Source organism: Pan troglodytes, chromosome 6 (genome assembly GCF_028858775.2).
Source record: "Pan troglodytes isolate AG18354 chromosome 6, NHGRI_mPanTro3-v2.0_pri, whole genome shotgun sequence".
NCBI classification, from domain to species: domain Eukaryota; kingdom Metazoa; phylum Chordata; class Mammalia; order Primates; family Hominidae; genus Pan; species Pan troglodytes.
Genome location: NC_072404.2, coordinates 151773584 through 151801565, shown reverse-complemented (window position 1 = coordinate 151801565; position 27982 = coordinate 151773584). Strand labels below are relative to the sequence as shown.

At 37.0% G+C, this 27982-nt stretch overlaps 1 long non-coding RNA gene across 2 annotated transcripts in view; it reads right to left on the bottom strand.

Moving 5' to 3' along the window:
• The window catches only part of LOC107975956 (uncharacterized), a 345182-nt gene that overhangs the window by 5674 nt on the left and 311526 nt on the right, over window positions 1-27982 (bottom strand). Inside the window, exon 4 of one of the 2 annotated variants that reach the window (XR_010159010.1) lies at window positions 22984-23030. The exons of the other annotated variant lie outside the window; for it this stretch is intronic. This is a non-coding gene — a long non-coding RNA (uncharacterized LOC107975956). The remainder of the gene's footprint in view (window positions 1-22983; window positions 23031-27982) is intronic. 2 annotated transcript variants of the gene reach the window in all.

Genomic DNA, 27982 nt, shown 5'->3' with positions numbered 1-27982 from the left:
AGATGGCATCTCATTACGGTTTCAATTTCCATTTCTCTAATGACCAGTGATGATGAGCTTTTTTTCATATGTTTTTTGGCCACATAAATGTCTTCTTTTGAAAAATGTCTGTTCATATCCTCTGCCCACTTTTTGATGGGGTTGTTTTTTTCTTGTAAATTTGTTTAAGTTCCTTGTAGATTCTGGATATTAGCCCTTTGTCAGATGAGTAGATTGCAAAAATTTTCTCCCATTCTGTAGGTTGCCTGTTCACTCTGATGATAGTTTTTTTTTGCTGTGCAGAAGCTCTTTAGTTTAATTAGATCCCATCTGTCAATTTTGGCTTTTGTTGCCATTGCTTTTGGTGTTTTAGTCATGAAGTCTTTGCCCATGCCTATGTCCTGAATGGTATTTCCTAGGTTTTCTTCTAGGGTTTTTATGGTTTTAGATCTTATGTTTAAGTCTTTAATCCATCTTGAGTTAATTTATGTATAAGGTGTAAGAAAGGGGTTCAGTTTTAGTTTTCTGCATATGGCTAGCCAGTTTTCCCAACACCATGTATTAAATAGGGAATCCTTTCCCCATTGCTTGTTTTTGCCAGGTTTGTCAAAGATCAGATGGTTGTAGATGTGTGGCATTATTTCTGAGGCCTCTGTTCTGTTCCATTGGTCTATATATCTGTTTGGGTTCCAGTACCATGCTGTTTTGGTTACTGTAGCCTGTAGTATAGTTTGAAGACAGGTAGCGTGATGCCTCCAGCTTTGTTCTTTTTGCTTAGTATTGTCTTGGCTACACGTGCTCTTTTTTGGTGCCATATGAAGTTTAAAGTAGTATTTTTCTAATTTGGTGAAGAAAGTCAATGGTAGCTTGATGGGGATAGCATTGAATCTATAAATTACTTTGGGTAGTAAGGCCGTTTTCCCAATATTGATTCTTCCTATCCATGAGCATGGAATGTTTTTCCATTTGTTTGTGTCCTCTCTTATTTTCTTGAGCAGTGGTTTATAGTTCTTCTTGAAGAGGTCCTTCCCAGCCCTTGTAAGTTGTATTCTTAGGTATTTTGTTCTCTTTGTAGCAATTGAGAATGGGAGTACACTCATGATTTTGCTCTCTGTCTATTATTGGTGTACAGGAATGCTTGTGATTTTTGCACAATGATTTTGTATCCTGAGACTTTGCTGAAGTTAGTTATCAGCTTAAGGAGATTTTGGAATGAGACGATGGGGTTTCCTAAATATACAATCATGTCATCTGCAAACAGACAATTTGACTTCCTCTCTTACTATTTGAATACCCTTTATGTCTTTCTCTTGCCTAAATGCCATGGCCAGAACATCCAATACTATTTTGAATAGGAGTGGTGAGAGAAGGGATCCTTGTCTTGTGCCAGTTTTCAAAGGGAATGCTTCCAGCTTTTGCCCATTCAGTATGATATTGGCTGTGGGTTTGTCATAAATAGCTCTTATTATTTTGAGATACACTCCATCAATACCTAGTTTATTTAGTGTTTTTAGCATGAAGGGGTATTTCCTGCATTTCCTAAATTTGAATGTTGGCCTGTCTTGCTAGGTTGGGGACATTGTTTTCCAAGTTGGTTCCATTCTGCCCATCACCTTCAGATACACCAATCAAATGTAGGTTTGGTCTTTTCACATATTCCCATATTTCTTGGAGGCTTTGTTTGTTCCTTTTCATTCTTTCTTCTCTAATCTTGTCTTCACGCTTTATTTCATTAAGTTGATCTTCAATTTCTGATATCAAGTGGAAGCACTTGATCAATTCAGCTATTGATACTTGTATATGCTTCATGAATTTCTTGTGCTGTGTTTTTCAGCCCCATCAAGTCATTTATATTCTTCTCTAAACTGCTTATTCTAGTTAGCAGTTACTGTAACCTTTTATCAAGGTTCTTAGCTTCCTCGCATTGGGTTAGAACATGCCCCTCTAGCTCAGAGAAGTTTGTTATTACCCACCTTCTGAAGCCTACTTCTGTCAATTCGTCAAACTCATTCTCTGTCCAGTTTTGTTCCCTTGTTGGCGAGGAGTTGTGATCTTTTGTAGGAGAAGAGATATTCTGATTTTTGGAATTTTCAGTCTTATTGTTCTGGTTTTTCCTCATCTTCCTGAGATAAATCTACCTTTGATCTTTAATGTTGGTGACCTTCAGCTGGGGTTTTTGTGTGGACTTCCTTTTGGTTGATGTTGATGCTATTCCATCCTGTTTGTTAGTTTTCCTTCTAACAGTCAGGTCTGCAGGTCTGCTGGAGTTTGTGGGAGGTCCACTTCAGACCCTGTTTGCCTAGGTATCACCAGCAGAGGCTGCAGAACAGCAAAGATTGCTGCCTGCTCCCTCCTCTGGAAGCTTCATCTCAGAGGGGCACCTGCCAGATGCCCACTGGAGCTCTCCCGTATGAGGTGTCTGTTGACCCTTGCTCAAGGTGTCTCCCAGTCAGGAGGCACTGGGGTCTGGGACCCACTTGAGGAGGCAGTCTGTCCCTTAGCAGAGATCGAGTGCTGTGCTGAGAGATCTGTTGTTCTCTTCAGAGCCAGCAAGCAGGAACATTTAAGTCTGCTGAAGCTGTGCCCACAGCCACCCCTTCCCTCAGGTGCTCTGTCCCAGGGAGATGGGAGTTTTATCTATAAGCCCCTGACTGAGGCTGCTGCCTTTCTTTCAGAGATGACCTGCCCAGAGAGGAGGAATCTAGAGAGGCAGTCTGGCTCGCTTCTGCATAAAGGGAAATTTATGGAAATTTCCCATATACTAAGCCATGAAACAAATGATACGCATACCCACAGCAACAGAACTGAAAAAGAAAAAATAGGCCATGTTTTCTAAGCACAATGCAACCACTTATAATATAACAAAAAAAAAAACCCTAGGTTTCCTAAATTACACCTAAAAAAAAAAACACTTCAAGGAAGAAATTATAATGAAAACTAGAAAGTACTTAAAAGGGAATAAAAATAAAAATACCGTATACTAAAAATTCATTAACATAGTTAAAGTTGTCTTCTCGGACTTTTGGCTAAGATCAAGTGTAAAATAAAAATTTAGTTTTCAAGCTTACATTTGAAAACTTAAAAAACTAAAAAATGATGAGGTATGCATCCAATTTAAAAAGTCAAAGTAACAGAATAATCCCAAATCAGGGGAGATAAGGGATTTTTTTTTAAAGAACAGGAATTAATGAGATAGATAAAAACACACAGGACAACAGAAAGGCTTGATAAAGTGAAAAGTTTGTTCTTTGAAACAAATTATCTCTGGCAAGATGAACTGGGTGAAAAAAATAATAAAAGGCACAAATAAACAATACTAGAAATTAACAACAAATTAACTAGAGATACACACAGCAGAGATTATAGATGTATGTGTGTGAGTGTGTACGTGTGTGTATGTGTATGAAATAAGCAAGTACTTTTGCCAAAAATTTTTAAATGTTAGATAAAATGGGAAAATTCCTAGAAAAAAATATAACTTAACAAAGCTGAAGAGAAACTGCAAATCAAAATGGTCCATAAACATCAAAGATATGAATCAGGAATTAATGTGTTCACAAATAAAAGATCAGGTCCAGAGAATTTTATTGAATTACCAAGAAACAATTCTAATTGTATATAAATCTTTCCAGAAAACAGAAGTAGAGGGGATGCACTCAAAGGAATTTTAGGAAGGAGGTATAAAATTTTTCCCAAAATTAAATATGGAAAACAGGATATTTACTTATGAACATAGATACAGAAGTGTGTGTGTGTGTGTGTGTGTGTGTATGTGTGTATGTGCACACGCGTGTGACCAACTGTGCATTAATTTCAGGAATGAAATGTTAATGTGAGAAAAACAGATTAATTTAAATCACCACTTTAGCAAGTTAAAGATGACAAAGTGGTACAGCATAAAGAGAATATTTAATAACACTGTATACTGAAAGTTTGCTAAGAGAATAGACTTTATGTGCTCTTACCACACACACAAAAAGGGTAATTATGCAAGGCAATGAATAGGTTAATTTGCTTCACGGTAGTGTAATAATTTCATTATGTATATGTATATCAAAACACCATGTGATATACCTTAAATATATACAAAAATAAAATAAAGATGACAAGATGATTCATTGAGAAGATGCAGAAAGTGGCCAGGTGCAGTGGCTCACACCTGTAATCCTAGCACTTTGGGAAGCCAAGGTGGGTGGATCATTGAGTTTGAGACAAGCCTGACCAACATGGCAAAACCTCCCCTCTACTAAAAATACAAAAAAATTAGCCGGACATGGTGGCAGGTGCCTGCAATCCCAGCTACTTATGAGGCTGAGGCAGGTAAATCACTTGAACCCAGGAGACAGAGGTTGCAGTGAGCCAAGATCATGCCGCTGCACTCCAGCCTGGGCAAAAGAGTGAGACTCTGTCTCAAAAAAAAAAAATAAAAGAAAAGAAAAGATGCAGAAAGAGGGTTCAACAGTATTTTACACTTACTTACCTACTTATAATTAAATTATAATATAATTAAATATAATTTCCCACCTATTTATACCCAAAAGATACCTCTTGGTAAACTAATAATAGGAAGAAATTTATTTTCCCTTTTGCAGGTAATCTACCACAGCTTTACAGCAGTCAACAAACTTTCTCTAAATCAGGAAGAAGTAAGGACTCCAGCTGTTACAGCCCCTTTTCAACACTGTACCTAAGGCCACAGCCAGAATGGTCAGGATTGAAAAACAAAGAAGCAAAAGCAACTAATGGTCTCAGAAGTCCACTTAGAAAGCAAACAGAATCTGTGCCCAAGTTATTGGAATTAGCAGTAGAGTTTAGCGGAGTTACAAGACAAAAATTCAATGTACAAATAGTGATTGCATTTCTGTCATGATTATCCTAGTCCATTAGTACTGCTATAACAGAATACCTTAGACTGGGTAATTTACAAATAACAGGACTTTATTGCTCACAGTTCTGGAGGCCAGGAAGTCTACCATCAAGTTTTTGGCAGATTTTGTGTCTAGTAAGGGCTTGCTCTCTGGTGCCTTCTTGCTGAGTTCTCACATGGCAGAACAGAGGAAGGAGGCAGCTAGCTCTCTGAAACCTTTTATAAGGGCATAAATCCCATTCATAAGAATGGAGCCCTCATGACCTAATCACCTCCCAGAAGTCACACTTTCTAATACCATCACTTTGATGATTAGGTTTCAACATATGAATTTTGAAGGGATGCACACATTCAAACCATAGCAATAGGAATACAGAGTTAGAAAATATTCAAACTAATAACAAAATATAACATTTGTAGTACATATCTAAAAAAATGACATTTAGGGAGAAAATGATAAATGTTTTTAAAATATCAAATAAGAAAAGGAGATACTATGTTCATAGATAGGAAAATTTAGTATTGTAATGTTAAATTTTTCAAATTAATTTTAAAAATCAATGTAATTCTAGTTAAATTACAGCAGAGTATGACATTGACAAGAATGACATTGAAAGCAAACAAAAGAAACAGAACTGAGAACCTAAAAATATGTCGGGAAACTTGACATACAACAGAGGTGACATTGTAAATCAGTAGAGGAATTTGAGATAATTTAACAAATGATACTGATACACTAGATCATCCCCATGGAAAAACAAATTGGATCAAATCTTTCGTGACACAAAAGTCAATTCCAGGTGGAATAAAAATTTAAATTTGAGATGGCATTTTAAATGTTTCATATGGTTGATTAAAAATGATTATGTGGGGAGTTGAAAATGTGTAAATTTAACAATTATAATTCTGATGTTATGGTCTACAGTAATTGTTGCATATGTGTACCAGGAAATACATAAGATAATGTTTATACCAGTATTGTCTATAATTATAAAAAATAAAAACATCCTAAATGTTCTTTACCAGGAGCACAGATAAATAAATAATATGTGAATGTGTGTTGCAATATAGCCACAAAAATTAAAAGGAAGGTACATGACCTTTGTGCATGAACGTGAAAGAACTCCACAACTCAGGATAGTGGTGACCTGCTGCAGAAGTACTCAGTCACAAAGAGGATGCACAGAGCTTTGAAGGCTAGTTGTGATTTCTCACGTTGAGTAGTATGCAAACAAAGGCTCTGAAAAGTAATTGTGTACCTTCTGTATATGTAATATATTCATTTTTATGTATGAGATAGTTTACAAGTCTAAAATTATAATAATTTTAAAAGAAGAAAAGGATTACAAAGGATATTTACATTATATTTTATATATAATTGGAGGTGGTTTACCAAACCCTCTGTTTTTGTTGTTGTTGTTGTTGCTTGTCTGTTTTGTTTTTTGGCTTTTGGGTTTTTTGAGACAGAGTCTCGCTCTGTCACCCAGACTGGAGTGCAGTGGCACAATCTTGGCTCACTGCAACCTCTGCCTCCCGGGTTCAAGCAATTCTCCCTGCCTGAGCCTCCTAAGAACTGCAATTACAAGCACCCACCAATATGCCCAGCTAATTTTTGTATTTTTAGTAGAGACAGGGTTTCGTCACGTTGGCCAGGCTGGTCTCAAACTCCTGACTTCAGGTGATCCGCCCACCTCAGCCTCCCAAATTGCTAGGATTACAGGCGTGAACCACCGCACCTGGCCACTGAACCCTCTTAAATTCTATGTTAGGAGCCCCTGCTAGAAAAAGTTTAACCTCCTATATTTTTAGAGCCAGAGATGTAACCAAGCTCTCATAAACCAAAAGTTAGGTCAGGCCCAATCCCAGAGAGGGAATCAACTTAGGCAATCATTGAATCAAGTTCAAGAAAAATCAAGAAAAATGAAAACTAAAAACAGTTAGCTCATTTACTTAGCACTGTACAAACCAGAGTTCCTAGACATTGGTGATGGTAATCCAGTTTTCATTTTCTAGAATTCTTGAGATCACTGGTAGTGCAAATGCATATTGAGGGTACAGAGGAACATTCAGGAGTGATGCTTCAGTGATCTGCCTAGGGGTAAGGAGTTGTTACAAGCATTACAGTTTGCTGGAACTCACAGTTCCTTTTGGCACTAGGTACTTTGACATATTTAAAGATGAAGCCAGGGCAGTCAGAGATAAGGTCTCTGACTTATCATTAGATTAAAATATGAAAGATCTGAAGATATGAAATTATACTAGTAGGTTCAGATCTGCTTTTTGAACAATGACCTTCACTTTCTCATACCCTAAATATGAGAAAATATTTACTAATAATATTAGCTTTAGACCATTTTAATATTGTATATCTATACCAAAAGTGTCAAACCAAACTAGTATACACACTGAGACAACTTAGGGTTTTACATATGGGACATGATGAAAAGAATCAAAAAGAGAGTAATTGGCTTATATTTAAAATATCAATGGAAATAAATTCCCTGAGAAGCTGAGCTTATTATATATTTTAATGAATTTGAAGCCTACTAAAAGAGGGCCTGATATTTGTCTCCTTACTCTTACATCTGGAAATGTGGTCATTTAGGACAGAATCATAGATAAGATACCTCTGGATGTAAATCTCACTTTCGTAGGAACCCTAGGTATCCAAGGGGAAATATCAAGAAAAAAGATTCACAGGTAAGCAGTAGGGCTCCAAATGAGGGGATAAAAGCCACTGAAGGGAACGGGTGAAAAGCAGACCTTCTGCAAACCCCCATATTGTGCAGTCATGGCCATGTTGCACATAGTGGGCAGATTTCTATTCTGTGTTTTAACACTTTTAGATGTAGGGTGTGATGCTATAACTTTTATCTGGTCAACGATTTTCCTCACTATTTACTCTCCCTCTCTTTCTTCTCTGCTCTAATATTGCAGATCCCAAGAAAAATATTTGGCAAGTTGTTCCAAGTTGTTGAAATAGTTGGCAAAACAAATCCCTAAGAAATTGAAACTTTCTAATCTGATCAAATAAAATGTTGAATACGGCTTACTGTCAAGATGAGTTACAGCCTTTAGAAACTAAAAGAAGAATTCATGAAGAAATGCTGAAAATTTTCTACAGAGAACATTGCATTTTATTAACAAGTTTAAAACATAAGCCTAGCAAACCACAGGAGAGATCTTTTTCTTAATTCAACTTTATTAACTTCGTTTGATTAAAAGCATCAATATTTATGGGGCAGAAATTTCCAATTGTCTCTTAAAAATTGGGTTTTTTTGTTATATAAGAGAGATTATGCCATGAAGATAGTTTAGTAAAGAACCATTCTTCACACATTTTCATGCAGCATTTCTGTTTACTCAATAGTTATTATATTCACCCAGTAGCATCCCTGGCTTGGAATTATTGTTTGGGAAAACAAATGGGACTGTTTTCACACTCTGAGAAGACGTTTTTGAGCAGATACATGCTGAGATGCTTGCAAATTAGAAGGTGGACACCTTGGGTGAACTACAAGGAGAAATCATTCCAATCAAATAAAATAGGGCTTGAGAGAAGGATGAGGAGAATAGAAATTTGGTGAAAGACAGAAAAGGAGAAAGAGAGTGAATGAAGGCCTGAAAAGAGATTTGAACGACACTTTACCAAGGAAGATCTATGGATGACAAAATAACATCAAGAGATGCTCACCACTATTAGTCATTGGGGAAATGCCAATATAAACCAAAATAAGTTACTACAGTGTATCCACAGGATGGTTAAAAGAAAAAATTGAATGTTGGTAAGGATGTGGAGCAACTAGATTTCTTATACACTGCTGATAGGAATATAAAATGATGCAGTCGTTAGCTTTAGACTTTGAAAAATACTCTCAAGTTTATTGTGGAATTAGACACAGGGACTCAGTAATTCCACTCATAGGTATGCACTTAAGAGAAATGAAAACATACATCCATAGAAAGAATTGTACACCTTGAATTGTACAACTTCAGAAATGTTCATAGCAACATTATTTAGAATGGGGAACAACCCAAATGGCCATGAGAAAGTCAATGAATAAACTGATTCAAACAATGGAACATGACTAATTAATGAAATGGAATGAACTACTGGTATAAGCAAAATCATGGATATATCTCAAAACATTCTGGAAGCCAGATACAAAACAGTAGATACTGCATGATTCCATTTCTATGAAACTCTAGAAAGTGCAAACTAATCTGTCCAGACATAAAGTAGATCAGTGGTTGCCTAGGACTGGGGAAAGGGGTATTGACTGAAAACTTTTGGAGTGATGAAAATATTATGAATCTTGATTGGAGAAGCAGTTACATAAATGTTTACATTTGTTCAAAATCATCCAATGTTATATTTTAAATGGATTACATTTTAAATAATTTGAATTACAGTGAATGTGAATTTTACCTCAGGAAAAAAAAAAATTTAAACACATACACAGACAGGGTACCTGAGAAGAATGAAAAACATGGTGAAGGAATTAGAAGACAACAAGCTTTTTTAGTCTTAGAAAATATGTCAGAGTTAGTACTAGATATAAAAATTGTCATACTGGGCCAGGCGTGGTGGCTCACGCCTGTAATCCCAGCACTTTCGGAGGCTGAGGTGGGCAGATCTTCCGAGGTCAGGAGTTCAAAACCATCCTGGCCAACATGGTGAAACCCCGTCTTTATTAAAAATACAAAAAAAAAAAAAATTACCCAGGCATGGTGGTGTGTGCCTGTAATCCCAGCTTCTCGGGAGGCTGAGGTAGGAGAATTGCTTGAGCCGGGGAGGCGGAGTTTGCAGTGAGCCAAGATCGCACCACTGCACTCCAGCCTGGGTGACAGACCGAGACTTTGTCTCAAAAAAAAAAAAAAAAAAAAAGTCATTCTGAAAAATGACCCGTTGGGTCCTATGCTTACCACCTGAACCTCAGCATCACACAACATACCTTTGTAACTGACCTGCATGTGTACCCCCGGATTTTAAAATAAAAGTTTAAAAAGAGTGAACAAAACAAAATCAGGGAAACTATTACAAGTTCAAAAAGTTAAGAGAAATCCTAACCAAATGCATTTTTGGACTTGTTTAGATTTTGTTATGTGTGAAAATGGCATCACAGTAATTTTTAAATAAACAAAATTTTTCAAAAGCTACAAAATATAAAAAACAAAAATTGTCATAGTATTTTGGAAGGTTGGAAGGAAAAGAGGAAGCCAGGCCCTTAGCTGTGAATCAACCTGACAAGTCATTGACCATGCAGGTTTTTATCTGTGGTTGTTCTGATCAACAATTTTATCCATGATTTTGGTTCTTTCTGGTCTAATATTTTATGATTCTGTGTTCAGTGATAATGTTTTAACATGTGTTCATCAAACCTACAGAAAGCGTATAGCTAAAAATGATAGCTAGCTAATACTTTGGATGACAGATTCTGGATTCAAAATCATTTTGACATATAAGAACACTGAACTGAAGCCAACCAGATAAAATTTTAAAGGACAAATCTCTTGAATTTAGGTTTAAAAATTCAATTGGGCAGATATTGTTGTGGAAAAATCTGGTTTTCTTTTTAAAAAAACACCTATTTCCAGAAGGAGAAAAATTCTTTTTAATAGACTATATGTGTATATATGATTCCATCTATATAAAATTCTAGAAGATGCAAACTAATCTACAGTGACATAAAGATCAGTGGTTTGCTGGGGTCAGGAGTAGAGGATCTATTGACTGAAATGCGGTATCAGAGAACTTTTGCAGTGATATATATATACACAACTTATTGCAAGGTAAATGAGCCAATTGTCAAATGATTACTAAAAATCCCATTCAACATGAGACTACGTGAAGAGAAGTAGACATCCAGAACATTGTAAAGAATAGCCTCACCTTGTTCTGCACTAGTCAGACCACATGTGAAATATTTTGTTCAATTATTAATGGCAGATTATAAGGAGAATACCTGAAAAGGAGACAGATCTGTTGAAAGATTCTCAAAAACATGTCAGAGATTAGAATACCAAAGTGAAGAAAGTCATAGTAGTTTCCAAATTTTGAAAGCACTGCAACATACAAGAGAAACAGAGAGTACTCTGTGTTAAAGATTGGGGTTAATGTATATAAATCACAAAGAGGTAGAAATGAAAAAATTGAATACATCAATCAGTTCATAAGGGTATGAATGATCTCTGGATGTACAAGGTAGCCTTTCACTGAAACTGAGCAAAGAATGCATGATCGAATTACAGAGATGTCATATGGGAATCCTGATGAGAAGTGGGAATAGATGTCACTAACTATAGAATTGTAAAGGTGGAATTTGACTCAGTCTTAATAGTGGGAAATATTTGGAAAGGCAAAGAAACAGGACAGGGATGGGGTTGGTAGGTTGGGGAAAGAAACAGCATATATAATAACACAATGATTGAAAATTAGGGCAAAAAATGTCAAATGTGCCTAGCATGTAAGAACCCAATCTGGCTAAAATGCAGTGCTGTTAAGGAAGAGCACCCAAATTAGCCTGGGAACATAAGAATAGCCTTGTGGCTGGGCACAGTGGCTCATGCCTGTAATCCCAACACATTGGGAGGCCAAGGCAGGCAGATCACTTGAGGTAAGGAGTTTCCAGACCAGCCTGGCCAACATAGTGAAACCCCGTCCCTACTAAAAAATACAAAAATTGGCCAGGCATGGTGGTATGCACCTGTAATTTCAGCTACTCAGGAGGCTGAGGTGGGAGAATTGCTTGAACCTGGGAGGTGGAGTTTACAGTGAGCTGAAATCATGCCACTGCACTCCAGCCTGGGAGACAGAGCAAGACTGTCTCAGAAAAAAAAGGAAAAATAAAAGCCTTGATATTAGGACAGGAGGTTTAATGCCTGACTATACTGAGCCGAAAGCTAGAAGGTGATACTTTAAAATACATTTTAGAGCAGAATGCTTTCCTTCTTTGTTCACACTGTTAATAAAGGGAGGTAATTAAGGGAAGATATTCTTAGAGTTTGCCCATGAGATTAAGAGAATAAGACAGTTCTTTGAAGACGAAAGAAAGGTAAAGTGGGGAGAGTGTTGCGGGAGAAAAGAAAGAATCTAATTAGTTTTGTATGTGTAAGAGAAAATTAAGAGGTGGACGTCAGTGACAGCCTACTAAAGAAATGGACAGTAGAAAATCAACACTGAACAATAACTGGAAGGGAATAACAAAGGGAAATGATCTCAGTGAAGGCCAATCTTTTGAGTTGATCCTATGCGCCCAACTGGCTCATAAAATGACCTAGGCACATGAGAAACTCCAAGGTGATATTTGTTCTGAGAAAGTCAGTATACAAACATGCCTGAGGTTCTTTTATTTGCTGTATTTGTGTTTCTCTATATTTGTTAAGATGGATGAATTCTCTGCTTCATTGAACACAGTAGTTAAAGCAAGTGAAAATTAAATGTTGACTTGGTCTGATTAAAGTATAAATCTAAATGCAGCTTTAAGAGACACAATCAGAAAGTGAGAAGAGAGATTCATTACGCATTTATATATAGAGAGAAATTTGGCTTCTAAATATCCTTACAATGGGTTGGAAGTCATAAAGACAATAGATACAACAGTTTTACTTTAACCTACAGATTATCTCCTATGCATTTAAAACTCTAGAAGATGAAATTACCTACCAAAGGAAATTAAATACTGAAAGCCTAACACAGAAGGCCAAAAAGTCCAATCTCTTTCTTTTGCCTTTTATATAAAGAAAAACATAAGAGTTTTAGTTAAACATCTATATATTTAAATGGCCAATGCACACTTGAACATATGTAAAATTTCAGTACTAGTCAAATAAATCTAAAGTAATGACATATTGTCTATCTAACAAATTGGTAAAAATTAAGAAGATGAATAATATTTATTGGTAATGGGGAGTGACAAACTGAACATATTGTAGAATAAAGTTTTCAACTTACCAAAGTACAATCTAATATACTGTGCATATTTTTTGATTCAGTAATTTTACTTCTAGGAAAATATTCTAAGCTAAATGAGGAATCTGTCTACAGAAGAAAATACAAATTTTCAAAGGAAGCATTGCATATTACAATGCTGCAGACAATTTAAATGCCTCCTAAGAGGGAATTGGATTGAATAAATTATAACATATTGATAATGTAAAATAGTAGAGAGCTGCTTCAAAGGAAGAATTCATCATTATGTATGATTATGTCATTATATATTAGATAAAAATGAGATTGAAATATATATACAAAATGCTATGCTACCCTATATATTTAGTATGTTTCAATTTAGGTAGATAATTAATCTCTTTATGAAAAAGTCTGAAATGGTATGTTTTTAATTGTTATATCTGGCTAGGATTATGTAGATGTTTTTACCTTCTATTCCATAAAGGTAGGCTTTAACTTTGGAATTACAAGCTTGTATTATTTTGTGATCAGCAGAATCAATTGAACAATTCGATCTAATAGACTTCAATATGCCCTAAGTGAAGTTGTAGCTGTACACACAGGTGGCTGAAGTAGAATGTAGAGAAGGTTGTTGGAGTCAAAGAGTTTAATTACCTTTGAGGCTGGATAATTGGATGTGTCATCCTCATACATAATGATGAGAAGAGATTGAATGTAAAAAAAGATCAAATCCTATTGTAACTTTAACAATTTATAAAGTGATAGACAACAAGAAAAGACATAAGCAGTATTGAGTGGCATGGATCTCAAATGACAAAGGCTTTTGACATGACTTTGGAAAAGTGACAGTCAGGAAGGAGAAACAGGGAGCTGGGAGACTATCCACACAACTCTAAACCCTGTGGTTTAGGGAACCAGTAGCCTCCGAAGTTAGGGTTACTAGAGAGGTCTTGCTCTCAGGGGAGACCCAGTGTTCAGCAAAAGCTGGTGGAAGGGCCATGCAGGGAAGATGCTTCAATTTATATAAATTTTTATTGTGAATCTACCACATGCCAGTTGCTGCACCGATTCTTGAGTAACAATTTAATGCTTACAGAAATCACAAGGGAAAAGGTATGGACTGGATGAAAAAAAAAGGAGAGAAGAAGAGAGTAAAGTGAGGATAAAAGTTCATGACAAGACAGCTTGTCCATCCTTTCTTCTGGAAGGTGACTAAGGATGGTGATAACAAGGTTTCTATCAGAAGTGCAGCCTAGCAGGTTACAGGCACAAGTGCAATAATAAATGACAGTTTTGAAAATATACAATATTGAATATAGAGAGATGGAAAGGTCAAGGTATAAATATATCTTAACAGCTAGAGAGGCCAGATCATGCATCTGGCTAGACACATCACCATTGAGAGCCTTGCACTCAGGGTGTGGTTCATGGACCATCAGCGTTGGCACTACCTGAGCTTGCTGAAAGTGCAAAATCTTTTAAACCCGATTTCTGACCTACTGAATCAGGATCTGCATTTTAACAAGTCCAGCTGATTCATAATCTTGTTAAAGTTTAAGAATTTCTCTAAAACATATACTCCAAACTACTAAACCATATTCAACTGAATTAGAGGTTGAGTTACAACTAGGATGCCAGGAACTATGCATAAACCTGTATCCTATTGTATCTACGAAGCAGTCTATTGCCTCATAATTCCTGTGTATGCATAATTCCTGTGTCCCCAGCCTTATACGCTGGGGAAAACACACACTGGTGGGAGTGCGTAAGGCTGGGGAAACTAATTTCCTCTATCTTTAGGGAAAAAAAGTGGTTGAAAATAAGATTCTAGAAAAACTGATCTGCGAAACTGTGACTATTTGCCTGCCACAGGGGATATTTGTGCCTAGGAGAGGTCAGAGTTTCTTGAGACAACCCTGAGGACTTATATCCCATTTTAAGAGAGGATTTTGATTCACAGAGAATCATTAATGGATACTTAGACTATGTACATGAGTTTAATTGGGCAGGATCTGCCACAGCCAGAACCTTTAGAGAACAGGAGACCTGAAGCCATGGGAGCAGGGGGCCTGCCATTCCTGAGAGGGCACTAGGAAAGAAGGATTCCTGGCCCTGTGATGGACATTATGTCTCTAGCAATCAAAGTCCATTCCAGACTCCCTGGGTGGACTTACAAGACACAATTTGTAAGTGTAGTACTAAGTAGGCTATCAGCCTTGGCAATGAGGTCAGTGAGATGGGTGGTCAGCAGGGAGAGTGTGGGGCTCCAACACACCTCAGTTTCCAGGAGGCCCACGAGAGTCTGTCAGAGATTCAAACTCAGCCCACAAGAAACCACCCCAAACTCAGCGTGTGCAGGTGGAAACAGAGAAGCCTGCCCTGGGAGGAGCCAGCATATGACTAAGCCGCACCCCCATGTATAGGGAGGATAGGCAGATAAGCGTATAGGGGAGAAATGGGGCTGCAACCACTTGAAAGCAAGCTCCCCTTCTTCTCACCTCCCATTAAGACTTGCCACACATAGAAATGTGTGAGACAACCTACCTTCTGAGATCAGTAGTCATGCTGAACTGAGAGAAAACACATAACACCTTTACCCCTTTTAGATAACCCCTTGAGGACACCGTGTAGACCGTCATCAGTGAACTTGCCCCACACCTCCTCCTTCACCACACCTCCCCCTTCCAGTCCTTACTTCCGGCTAGTTTAGACATAAAATTAGTGTGAGCATTGAGACCATCCTGGCTAACACGGTGAAACCCCATCTCTACTAAAAATACAAAAAATTAGCTGGGTGTGGTTGCGGGTGCCTGTAGTCCCAGCTACTCGGGAGGCTGAGGCAGGAGAATGGCATGAACCTGGAAGGCGGAGCTTGCAGTGAGCCGAGATCACACCACTGCACTCCAGCCTGGGCGACAGAGCGAGACTCCGTCTCAAAAAAAAAAAAAAAAAGAAAGAAAAAAATAGTGTGAGCATTCTTTCCTTGCAGATAGATGTGAAAAAGAACTTAGCCTAGGGTGGTAGTTTAACCGGGAGTCAGGTAGGAGTACCACCCCAATTAGAGGTATTGTTTTTTCCTATAGTATTTACCTCTTTTTTTGTGCACCCTCTCCCAGAGAGACACAGTCTATATATGTGGACATATTACTTTCAATTAGTCTATTGAAGATACCACTTGTCATCCTCATTTGATATCACTTCTTTCTTCAATCAATATCTAGCTCAGGTCAGCACAATTAGAAATTTAAAAGGTAGAAAGAAAAAATATACTTAGATTATCAGTTTCTCTTTACATATTCAAAAGGGCAAAGGCAACTCAATAATTTTAGATCAGTTGTCTATCCAACCAAATTGCTCACAAGGATAAGTTTGGCTGCAGAGCACTGAACTGCTTGAAGCCATGAGTCAGGGACATGAATGAAACAGTCTTGCAAAGAATTCTCACTCTGCATCTCCTTTTCATTCACTTGGATTCTATCCCTTAATATGGACAGATGTCTTACCGTCCCTAACATTCCCAGAATCCTCAGCAAAACAAGTCAAACTCACTACCCCTTGTGTCCAGCAGGAAGCCAAGTAGCATCAACATGATCCAAAGTAATTGAACCAGCAGTGAACTCTTTTTGCAAATCTTCTGCATTTAATCATAATCTTACACTTGTCTACTCTTTGATTTTGTGATAATCTGTAGAAACACAGTTATGATAGAATAATGGGTAGAGAGTGACAGTCCTTAGTCATAGTCAATTCATTGTTTAACTGAAACAATCACTGACTCCTGCAACATCAATTTGATTGAAATATGGGAGGATTTAATTTGTTCTTGGGAGTTATTGAAATAGCCAAGTCATGACATATCTGAGAAAATTATTCCTGTCAGTGTAAAAATAGATTCCAATAAACTGGGCTTGATTATTTGGCCATTGTCCTATTCTTATATCAGAATTAAAATGTAACAACAGAAAAGTTATTTAGGTGTGCCACATAGACAAAGCCTGAATGTATCTGCTACAGACGTGTGTACTTTTTCAATTAACTGGCAAAAGTCTCTACAGAACTACCATTTCACCAGCTTATAAACCATTTTACCATAAGAGATACAGGAGGAGACAGAGACAGATGGAACAGAGAGACTTTACCCAAGCAGTGTTGCCTCACATATGTACAAAGAAAGAAAGAGAAAGAAAGGTAGGTTTCATTTAGCAAGGCCCATTTAAAAATATGAAGTGTGCATTATGTTTTTTTATAGAAAATATTGAGAAGTGTCCAGACATTTAATTTTTTTTTACTCTTTTTGCAATGCACTTTACCTCTATCTGGCATTTTGTGCAGTGTGACCAGGATAGCAATAGTCAAAAGACAATAGGATGTCCACCCAACAAATGAACGAATTGGCAAGTTGTAACCTGCAGTCTTCACTCCCATGTTTCAACCCTGAAAAATATGTGTCGTCATGCCTACCTATGGGGCAATGACAAATTATTGGCCCCCAACAAAACACGAAATAAGAATTATCAAATATAAACATTTATGATGATTTAAAAGTCTCATTAAGTCTACTTTATGCATTCTATTACCTTCATTACTTAAATGTTAATTCTTCAAATGCCAAACACATATGTTATAGTATTATTACTAAAAGATTGTCAATTATGCAAAAGATTATGAGGGTACAAATAATAAAATAATATAAAGGGAATTTAGAGACATTTAAAGATTCAATTAGATAGTCATGTTTATACCTTTTCTTGTTATTTTACAATACCCTCCAAACTTTAATGTTTATATAATTATTTTTATTTCTTCTATTGCCTTTTTGTAACTTTATTTTTTATTTTATTTACATTATTATTATTATTATTATTATTATTATTATTATTTACTTTTAAATTCAGTAGTCCAGGTGCAGGTTTGTTACATAGGTAAACTTCTGTCATGGGGGTTTGTTGTACAGATTATTTGTTTAAGACTAGAGCTTTTAAACTGCTTTAAACACTCTTAAATTTCTGAGATTTTAAATCTGTCTAGAAAGAAACATCAATACAATGTCATATGTTAAGCAAAAGATAAAAAACTAGCTAAAAATAATTAAAATTCATGCAGACCTAGCCTTAATTGTCAATGGCCAATAAATATAGTAAGTAGAAACAGATGGAAAGAAGTGTGAGTGGCTACCAACATCTGGAAAGACAATGGAAATCTTGCAAGCCAGTTCACCTACTAACTCACAAAACTGTATGATAGATATAGATAGATAGATAGGTAGGTAGGTAGGTAGATAGATAGATAGATAGATAGATAGATAGATAGATAGATTATAGATAGAAACAAGAATCAGCACAAGGCATTTCAGAACCAATGAAATAATTAATCTGATACTGACATTTGAAAAATAAAAATCCTCCTTATAAAATTACCATGGTCCTAAGGCAAGGGTTTAGCATAGATATTAGGATTCTGTAGGAATTCAAGGTTGGACTGGCAGAAAATGCAAACATGGCAATAGATACAGGCCCATGTTTCCCAGAGCAGGATGCATGTGCCTCAAGCTTCTCTAAATGCTTTCAAACAGCATATGGAGAATAAATAAATAGCATCGATTTACATAGCAACAGTTACTTCCTCTTCAATCAATATGATTAAGTTAAAAATCAAGTATCATCATAGTGCTATTGGGTCCTCAAAAATTCTCTAGCATGTGGTAAACTCCCTTTAGTAAACAAACAACCAAAAATAAACAAACAAAACACATAGGAAGACTTCTACTTGACAAGCATCCAAATACACCTTTACTTCTTCCTGGGTTGCAAGTCACAAACCAAGGTTTAGGTCACAGTATTTCACCAAGAATTCTCCAAAAGCATATGTCTTCCTCTGCTTGGACATGAATATAAACAAGTTTTAGGGAGTTTCAACACTGAAATGCTTTTTGAATTGACTGACTTACGGAGTTTTCTTTGTTTTCTTGCTTCACACTTGAGCATAAGGATATGCTCAAGATCCTTATCACAGAGAAACATTAGTTTTGGTGTTTTATCACCAATGCGGATGAAAATAAATCCATGGGATATTTAAGTTTCACTAGGCTTTGTTTCCTTTCATATTTCTAACTTAGACCAGAGGTTATACAAGGCAGCTGTCCAGCATCCATACCATTAAGGTAGACTTCCCCTCATAATTTTAAGGTAGGATTCCTCTCACTTCTCTCAACTGGAAATTGATCTGGATGTCATACCATGGATATGATTACAATGATATATTACCTAATTAGATAGAGTAATATCTCCTGACACCCTATACTTACTTGGAGTTAACATAAAACACTAATATTTTAATTAAAAGAGGCTAATAAATATTTTTTCAAAGGGCATATGAAGAAGGTAATGTTAAAGAAATTGTTTGTATAACTGCTCAACTTTCTGAAGTGCATAAGTGGTTCTTGGCTAAAAATCTCCCCTTAAGAAACTATAATCAATCAGACCACGCTAATATGATCCACAATACTACATATACCAGGATAAAGTAAACCAGTACTTCTGCTCATGCTGCCCCTTTCTGAGTGACATTTCTGCCTCTTTCATATTTGAGTCTCTGTCAGTGTAGTATCATCTTCTCCAGGAAGTCGACTTCAGTGGCCACCTGAATCATTAGGATTTCCTTTGCTCTATTCATGTAGTACTTGGCAAGCATTTCTATTATAGCATATAGCAAGTCATGTGCACATGTGTTTACATGTCAGATTCCCTGCCTCCTCTCAGTGTGAGGGGATGAAGGACAAGACTCCATCATCTGTGTATCTCCAACCATAAGAGCTAGCAAGGTACCTGATCTCTGGGAGCTATGGAAGGAATACATGCTGAGTGAATTTGTTACTGAATGACCTCGCAAATTTGGTACAGACTCCTGCTCTTATGTAAAGATAAGAAAAATCCCCTCATCATCTTTTATATATGTTGGTGAAGGGGGTGTGCCTCTGGATATGAGTTTAAAAATATAGCTACATGAATCTCCAAGATGTATTCATGAGGAATCTGAGATGAAATGAAGCCCCAGTTTCCTATACTTTAAAAAAACCCTCCTACTTTAAATTTTTAGCTGAGAAAGCTATACTATTTACAGGGATTATGCTTCTACTAACCGGCTTGCATTTGTTTTTTAAATAGGACCCTCTATCATTTTCCCTTAGTTAGTAGCTGTCATGTATAAAATTACCACAAATAAAAGAAGGAGGCGGAATATAAATGTTCAGAGGCAACACAGCATGGTAGGCAGAGGTGAGAAAGGAGGTTGCAAAACACTTGTGTGGTTCCCCAGGGGGAGAGGAATGTAGAGCAAGTCACATCAGGAGCCTAGTGGCTGCTCTGTCCAGAGATATATGTACATTCATGTGTGTATATTATTTTTTCTTAGAGGTATAATATTTTAGAATCTTTCTGATTATGTACAGGCTTCTGCTACTCATAACTTAAAATATCATGCATCTTGTTGCCGCATGTAGCTATGGCTGGGGCAATTCCTGCAAAACCTTCCTCAGCTTCCAGCCTCTTTTATCATATAGAAATTTAATTTCAGCAAGGAAGAAAGGACAAGCTAGACAGGGAGTCTCCTAGGTGAGGAAGCAAATTAGTGGGAAAGGAAAAGGACATATTCTGGCTCCAAAAATGCAGTTGTTCACCTCCAAAGTGCAATTGAATAGCTATCAGTATGGACAGTGGGGGAGCCAATAAAGGATTTTAATCAGAAAAGATGCAAGATTGTATTTGCTTTTGGGGAAGGTCCAGAAAACTACAATACTGGGGACAAACTGGAGGGTGCTGGGCATATCTGGATGAAAAAAGCAAAAGTGATAGGACAGAGTTGAGGGGAATATATTGAGGGGCTATTTAGACAATACTTAGGGAGGAATTAGAGAGAGATTTGAAGAAAGAAGGTGTTAAGGTGACTCTCAGATTTGAGCAGCCCCTTATATCATGGAGTCAGTACTTACCGTATTTGACTACTAGTCTAACGAGCCTTTTATCGCATTATATAATGCCTATTCTGACATCTAATTTCAGAATCTCAGATGAATCACCCAGTCCTTCTGTACTTCTTCATCATCAGACAAGAAAGGACAGCAATCTTAAATTATTCTCCCTACTTCCTACCCCCAATCCCATTTCCCAAACTTTTCTCTCTCCTCCAACAAAAGTAAGGTGGGAATCCTTAATCAACATTACTCAATCAATAGAATTAGGTAACCTCAAAACTGTGAGCTCTCCATCTCTGCAAATCCAGGAATGAGGAGGCATGGATCTCTAGGATGCTCACAGGAATTGTGTGCAAGGAGACCTAACTGGCATAAGGATGCAAGATCCCCCCAGTCTTCTCTAGCAGTGGACTGACCGAGGTGGTACAATAGTATTTCCTAATTGAAATTAAAATATATGTGAACAATATACTTAATCAAGAATCTCTGATCAGGCTTTCTTAACATGAGAGTCAGGCCACCAAAGGATTCTATGGACCAGTGTTAAAAAAAAAAAAAATCTGGGTAGGATGGAACCATGCAAACAGGAGACCTGGGTTCTCGGTCAGCCTCTGATTTAGGTGAGCTGGGTAATTAAGGGCAACCCTGCTCTCAAACTTGGTTTTATTGTCTATAAAATAAGGAATTTGGACTCTAACGTCTTTCCCAGGTTTGGTGTTCTGTGCCTCAGGGAATTTCTATAAAATGTTGTTTCATGCTTTCATTTTCATGAACTCTAGCAAATGGGAACTAATGACTCATTCAAAGTAAATTAATTTACCTGGAGTCTGTTAGGGCAACAGAAATAGTATGGTTAAAAAATAGAACTGATATTTTTCTTCCTGCCAACCCAGCAAACATCAGAAACAGGAAAAGGCTTCGCTTAATAGTGAGACACCACGCTCCATGGGGTGTCACAGTTTACAACATACTTCACAGGGAAGGCATCGACAAGCAGGGAAAAATACAACTTTTATTTTTTCCACTTGGAATTAAGAGTGTTTTTCATTGCACTCTATGCCCAGGGCTTTAGCGTTTGAATCAGGTGGTACAAAGCTGATGAAAGAGAGCCTGGAGCAATTGATGGCATTGTCTACTTAGGCTCTACAGCAGAACGGCGAATTCTGAGTTCGGCCCTCTAGTGGACACATACTCTTATTGCAAGTTTCTTTTACTAGGAAGGAGAATCACATCTACAACTGCGGGGGATCAATGGGTGAGAGAGAGAGGGACGCCGTTTCACATGATTTGTGTCTGTCACGGTCTGATTCTTATCTGTGACACATATAAAGACCACGAGACGTGGAGCTAAACAGTCCCAAGTCTGAGTGTATCCTAGTTGGCCATTAGGGAGCTTTGTGGGTCCGGATCAATCTCACAGTTCCAGTGTTTCCATTATATGAGTGTCTCCCCACGCCGGGCTTTGTTCTTTAAATGGAGTAATGCATCCACATATGCTTTGTGAAATGTAAGTGCTTGCTACCTACCAATTTCTATTATTAGTTACATTCTTAAAATACCTATTAGTTTTTTGAATGCCTAAACCATTTTTTCTCTCTCTCTTTTTTTTTTTTTTTTTTTTAACTTTTAAGTTCAGGGGTGCATGTGCAGGTTTGTTATATAGGTAAACTCGTGTCACGGGGATTTGCAGTACAAATTATTTCATCACCCAGGTATTACACCTAGTACCCATAAGTTATTTTCTGTGATCCCTCCCGCTGGATAGCAGACCTTTGTTGGATGCAGTTTGCAAAAATTTTCTCCCATTCTGTAGGTTGTCCACTTACTCTGTTGATAGTTTCTTTTGCTGTGTAGAAGCTCTTTAGTTTAATTGGATCCCATTTGCCAATTTTGCTTTTGTCCCAATTGCTTTCGGTGTCTTCATCAGGAGTACATGAGGTGATGAATACAATAACTATCCTTATTTGATCATCATACGACATATATCAAGATATCAAGTTGTACCCCATAAATATATACAATTACAATGTGTCCATTAAAATAATCAATTGAAAGTTTTTAAAAATGCAGAAGATAAACTTAAAAAAATCTCTAAATAGGTAAAATTTTATATATTTGAATAAAAAATTATTCTTCCACATTTCTCCCTTTATCAATCACCTCTCATCCTTATTCAATGTCTACTCTGAACTCACAATGGCACTATTAAGTGAAAAAAAATCTTAGATAAAATTTGAATATTTACTTAAGACTTACCTCATTATTAACTGAATAGTTAATAAGAGATCTGCAAAGTTCCTGAACTTAAATAAAAACAAAAGCTAATAGTTAACAGTTAAATAACTTAAGAAGAAGATAATGCCACCTACCTATAAGAAATCCACATTAAATATAAAGATAAAAGTAGGTTAGATGTTAACAAATGGAAAAGATAGCTATTTTGATAGTAGTCTTATTTAAGATGAAATTATTTCCCAAAGAGCTTCTCTACAAGTTGCTTAATATCTCTATGGTAAAAGAACCTAACATTTATAATTGACTATTTAAGGGTAATGGGATTATCTAGCCTTTTATCTTTTTATTTTCATTGTCCTATATGTCAACAGTAAATCACCAAAATTATCCTTATTGAGATAAAAACATTATCTCAAACTAATTCAAAAGCAATGAGTAATATGTGTGAAATTGACAAGATTAACTACCTCACTCTAAATATAAACGTACTCGCCTTCTTTCTTCCCAATACTTTCTCCAAGAAGCACACAAACCTTGCTGCACACAGAGAGCAGCTGACTATTATTGCAAAGCATTCCTCTTGTTTCCCCAGATGTGTTTGTGTATCATCTTAGTCTACACAATACACCCTCCCCTTTCCTCTCTTATCACACGTTTTTGAGAACACCTTTTAAATTAAAAAGTATCTTCAGTATTTATGAAATAGAGTATTATTTTTTCTCTTTGAAACTATGCAATTAATATTCCAGTATAACCAAACAAAGTAGGTGAGCCTTCTGGGTTAGGATCTATGGTAACAGTCAGAAAGAAAAGCCATGCTTAAACTTTAGCAAGGAAAAAGGATGAGGAGGGAGGGCAAGGAGCAGGCAGTGATGGTGGAATGGGAAGGTGGGGTATAATAATGGGCTGATTTGAGAGTCTGAAACAGAGGGCAGAAGAAAGTGGTCAGCCCACCCCCTCCAGGAGCCCCATATCCTGGCTTATATGTTCTGATGATACCCTAAACCTCAAGGAGACACTAGAGACTAGAGAACTTCTCTGCTGTGAGCCACAGAAAAGTTCTAGCTTCCCAGAGACATTGGATTGCCTTCCTGAAATGCCTATCAGCCAAATCAAGACCCCTTCTACTCTTGCATAACACCACGAACTTTCCTTCATGGGCCTTATGATATTTTAGGTATAAATTTATTTCTTTGATTATTTCTTTAATATTTGTATTTTCTAACAGATGATAAGCTTTATTGCAGGTAAAGTTTTTGCTACTGTACAACAAGTGCCTGGCACTAAATGCTCAGTTAGTGTTTGCCCAATGAAAAAATGAATGATGTGGATGAGAAGGCCACTCTGCACTGCTCCAAGATAACTCTTCAGAAAGACTTGGCTCTTTCTTTCCTGCCTGCTGGCCTCTTATGTGAATAGTAAACCTAGTACAGTCATGTATCACTTAAAAATGGGGATGCGTTCTGAGAAATGCATCGTTGTGTGGCCCTCACAGAGTATATTTACACAAACCGAGATGGTACAGCCTGCTCACCCCTAGGCTATTTGGTATAGCCCATTTCTCCTAGCACCTGTACAGCATTACAGCGTACTGAGTACTGTGTATGTATACTGAGTACTGTAGGCAGTTGTAACACATGAAAAGCATTTGTGTATCTAAACATAGAAAAGGTAAAGTAAAAACACAGTATAAAAGAAAAAAATGGTACGCTTGTATAGGGCAATTACCATGAATACAGCTTACAGGACTGGAAGCTGCTCTGGGTGAGTGGTGAGTGAGTGGTGAGTGAATGTAAAGGCCTAGGACATTACTGTATGCTACTGTAGATCTTATAAACACTGTACAAGTAGGCTACACTAAATTTATATAAAAATATTTTTCTTTCTATAATAAATTAACCATAGGTTACTGTAATGTTTTTACTTTACAAACTTTTTTTATTTAGCATTTTGACTCTTTTTTGGTAACAGTTTAAAACACAAACACATTGTACAGGTACACAAATATATTTTTTTCTTTATATCTGTGTTCTATAAGCTTTTTTCTATTTTTAAAATTTTTTCCTTTTCATTATTTTACTTTTAAAACTTTTCTTAAAAACAAGACACAAACACACATATTAGCCTAGGTCTACACGGGGTCAGGATCATCAATATCACCATCTTCCACCTCCACGTCTTGTCCCACTGGAAGGTCTTCAGGGGCAGGAGCATACATGGAGCTGTCAACTCCTATGAAAACAATGCCTTCTTCTGGAATCCCTCCTGAAGGACCCATCTGAGGCTGTTTTACAGTTAACACTTTTTAAATATAAATAGAAAAATACACTGTAAAATGACATTTTAAAATGCAGTATAGTAAATACATAAAGCAGTAAAAGTTGTTTATCAAGGATTATGTATTGCTGTACATAATTGTATTGCTAGACTTTTATATGACTGGCAGCCCAGTAGCTTTGTTTACACCAGCATCACCACAAACACATGAGTAACACGTTGCACTATGACGTTAGGACAGCTATAACATCACTACGTGATAGGAATTTTTCAGTTCCCTTATAATCTTAGGGCACCTTGTCACAAATGTGGCCCGTCACTTACTTCAACAGCGTTATGCAGTGCAGGACCATAATTAAGCTGATATAGGCGTAGGATGGTCCCAATTTACACATGATTACACAAAACTCAGAAAGACTCTATGGACAGATGCCCAAAACTGTTAGCCTGCTTAGCACTTCCAAACCTTTCCATAAGGCAGTCCCCCCCAGGCAGGTATGCACATAATCTCACCAGTTTGAGTTATAATCACTCTGGCTGAAAATTACAATGAATTGTCTCAATGGACTGCTTAGAATCTCCTGGGAATCTTTTAAAACTCCCAATCCTAAGAGAGCACCTATGTGAAGTTAAATGAGAATGTCTTTGGGTATGAACCAGATATCAGCAAATACATAGTGAAGGTTGAGAACCATTGCTCTATCTCCAACTTTTCCAGTGACCTTCACACCATTCCTTTTTTTCCTTTTGACAAGAGGGATCTCCTGATAAACTGATGAGCACAGAGCCCAAGAAAAAACAGAGTAGAAGCAAGAGAATGGCGAGAGAGAAGACAGTTGGGCTGATGGGCAGCAAACACAACGGATTGTAGTAGTATGAGCAAAAATCTTGTGCACAATAATTTATTATAAAATAGAAGAACAGACTGCTTTGATTTGAATTCTATTGATCATAATAGACAAAATTTAACAGGAAAAAAGCATAGGTCTGTAATTTGGTGAAAAAAATCAACTTACACATGTAGGATGAGGGAGAGCTGACTAAACATGAACCAACATGGTGAAAATAAAGGAGTGTATTAGCTCAGGCTATAGAATGAGTACTATAGTACTATAGAATGGGTGATTTAATTAACAGAAGTATTTTGCACAGTTCTGGGGGCCAAAAGTCTAAGATCAGGGGGCCCTCATGGTCAATTTTTGATGAGGGCTGTCTTCCTGGTTTGTAGATGGCTACCTTTTTGCTGTGTGCTCACACAGTCTTTCTCAGTGTCCTTAAAGAGAAGGAGCTTTGGTGTGTCTTCCTGTTCTTATAAAGGCACCTGCCTTCTCTAATTAGGGACCCACTCTTATGACCTCATTTAATTTTTATCACCTCCTCACAGGCCCTGTCTCCCTATACTATCACATTAAGGGTTAAGGTTTCAACATATGAATTTAGTGGGGAGAGGAACAAAATTCATCCCATAACAAGGAGATTTGGTTGAGTCTGGGCAAACTATAAATCAATGATGACTGCCAACATTTGTTTTTATGTGGATACAAATAAAAATGATAGTGATTATTTATGGAGGTCTACCATGGGGCAGGCACTGTAACACAGTATAATACATAATACATGGACTTTTGTTTATATATATATATATATATACACATATATATATATATATATATATATATACATATATATATACTTATTTAATGTATGGGGAGAGACTCGTAGGATTGTCCCAAGAAAACCTCTGCAAGGTCATGAGAAGGGGAGTTTCCCATTTCCGGTAAGAGCTGATTGTATCCAAATTAACCTGCCATGTTACCAGCATCCCATGTCCTCCAGTAACCTGAAATTAATTTCTCAGAAAGTCACCAGGTACCATCAGCTAGGGCTCAGACAACTCTTTGCAGTTGGTGTCTAAACCCTGGTAATTGCCTGAGCTCTAGCTCGTATTTGCATTTGAAGAAGGTAGATGAGGAGGCAGGATCCCTCTCTGGGAACACAAACCTGCCTATATCCTGCAACTTTTTCCAAATCTGTGCAGGTGTCCCCATGATATAGGACAGTGTGCCACTTCTGGATGAACTTTGGGTGGTCCATTTCCTCAAAAAATCCTCTTTCCCAAGCAAGTCTATTTTTAAATCCTATGCTTCTCAAATGTTTATGAACATATAAAATACCTGGAAGGTATTTCTGGAGGATTTCTGTAAAATGCAGATTCTAATTCAATCTGTTTGCAGGGTGCCTAAGCTTCTGCAACTTTTAAAAGCTCTAGGCGATGCCACTGCTGCTGAAACAAGGGCCATGCTTTGAGTAATAAGTATGTTTTGAATAACATACTTTGAGATATGGTGATGTACTTGCCTTCTCTATCTTCCTATCACTCCTTTGATCCTGACAGCCATCTTCTGAGGATTCTTGTTTCTAATCCTAGCCATCATTTTGTGTATTAGAAAAATTAAGGCCAAAAGAGACTATGGAATCATAGAATAAGAGACAGATACAAAAGTTTCAGTTATGTCTTTTGGAAAAGAGACAATGTACCTCTTTCTTCTTTCTCTCCCTTTACAGTTTCAGTGATATTATTTTGAAGAATTATAACTCACTTTATGATTATCCAAGCTATTTACTTTTGCACCAACCTATTAGCTCTGGGAAAACACAGAGAAAGATTCTGCATTTCGATATGAGCCACAACTCACCAATCAATTAACTGTCTTTCTTGGACCTAATTAGCTATAAGTTAGTG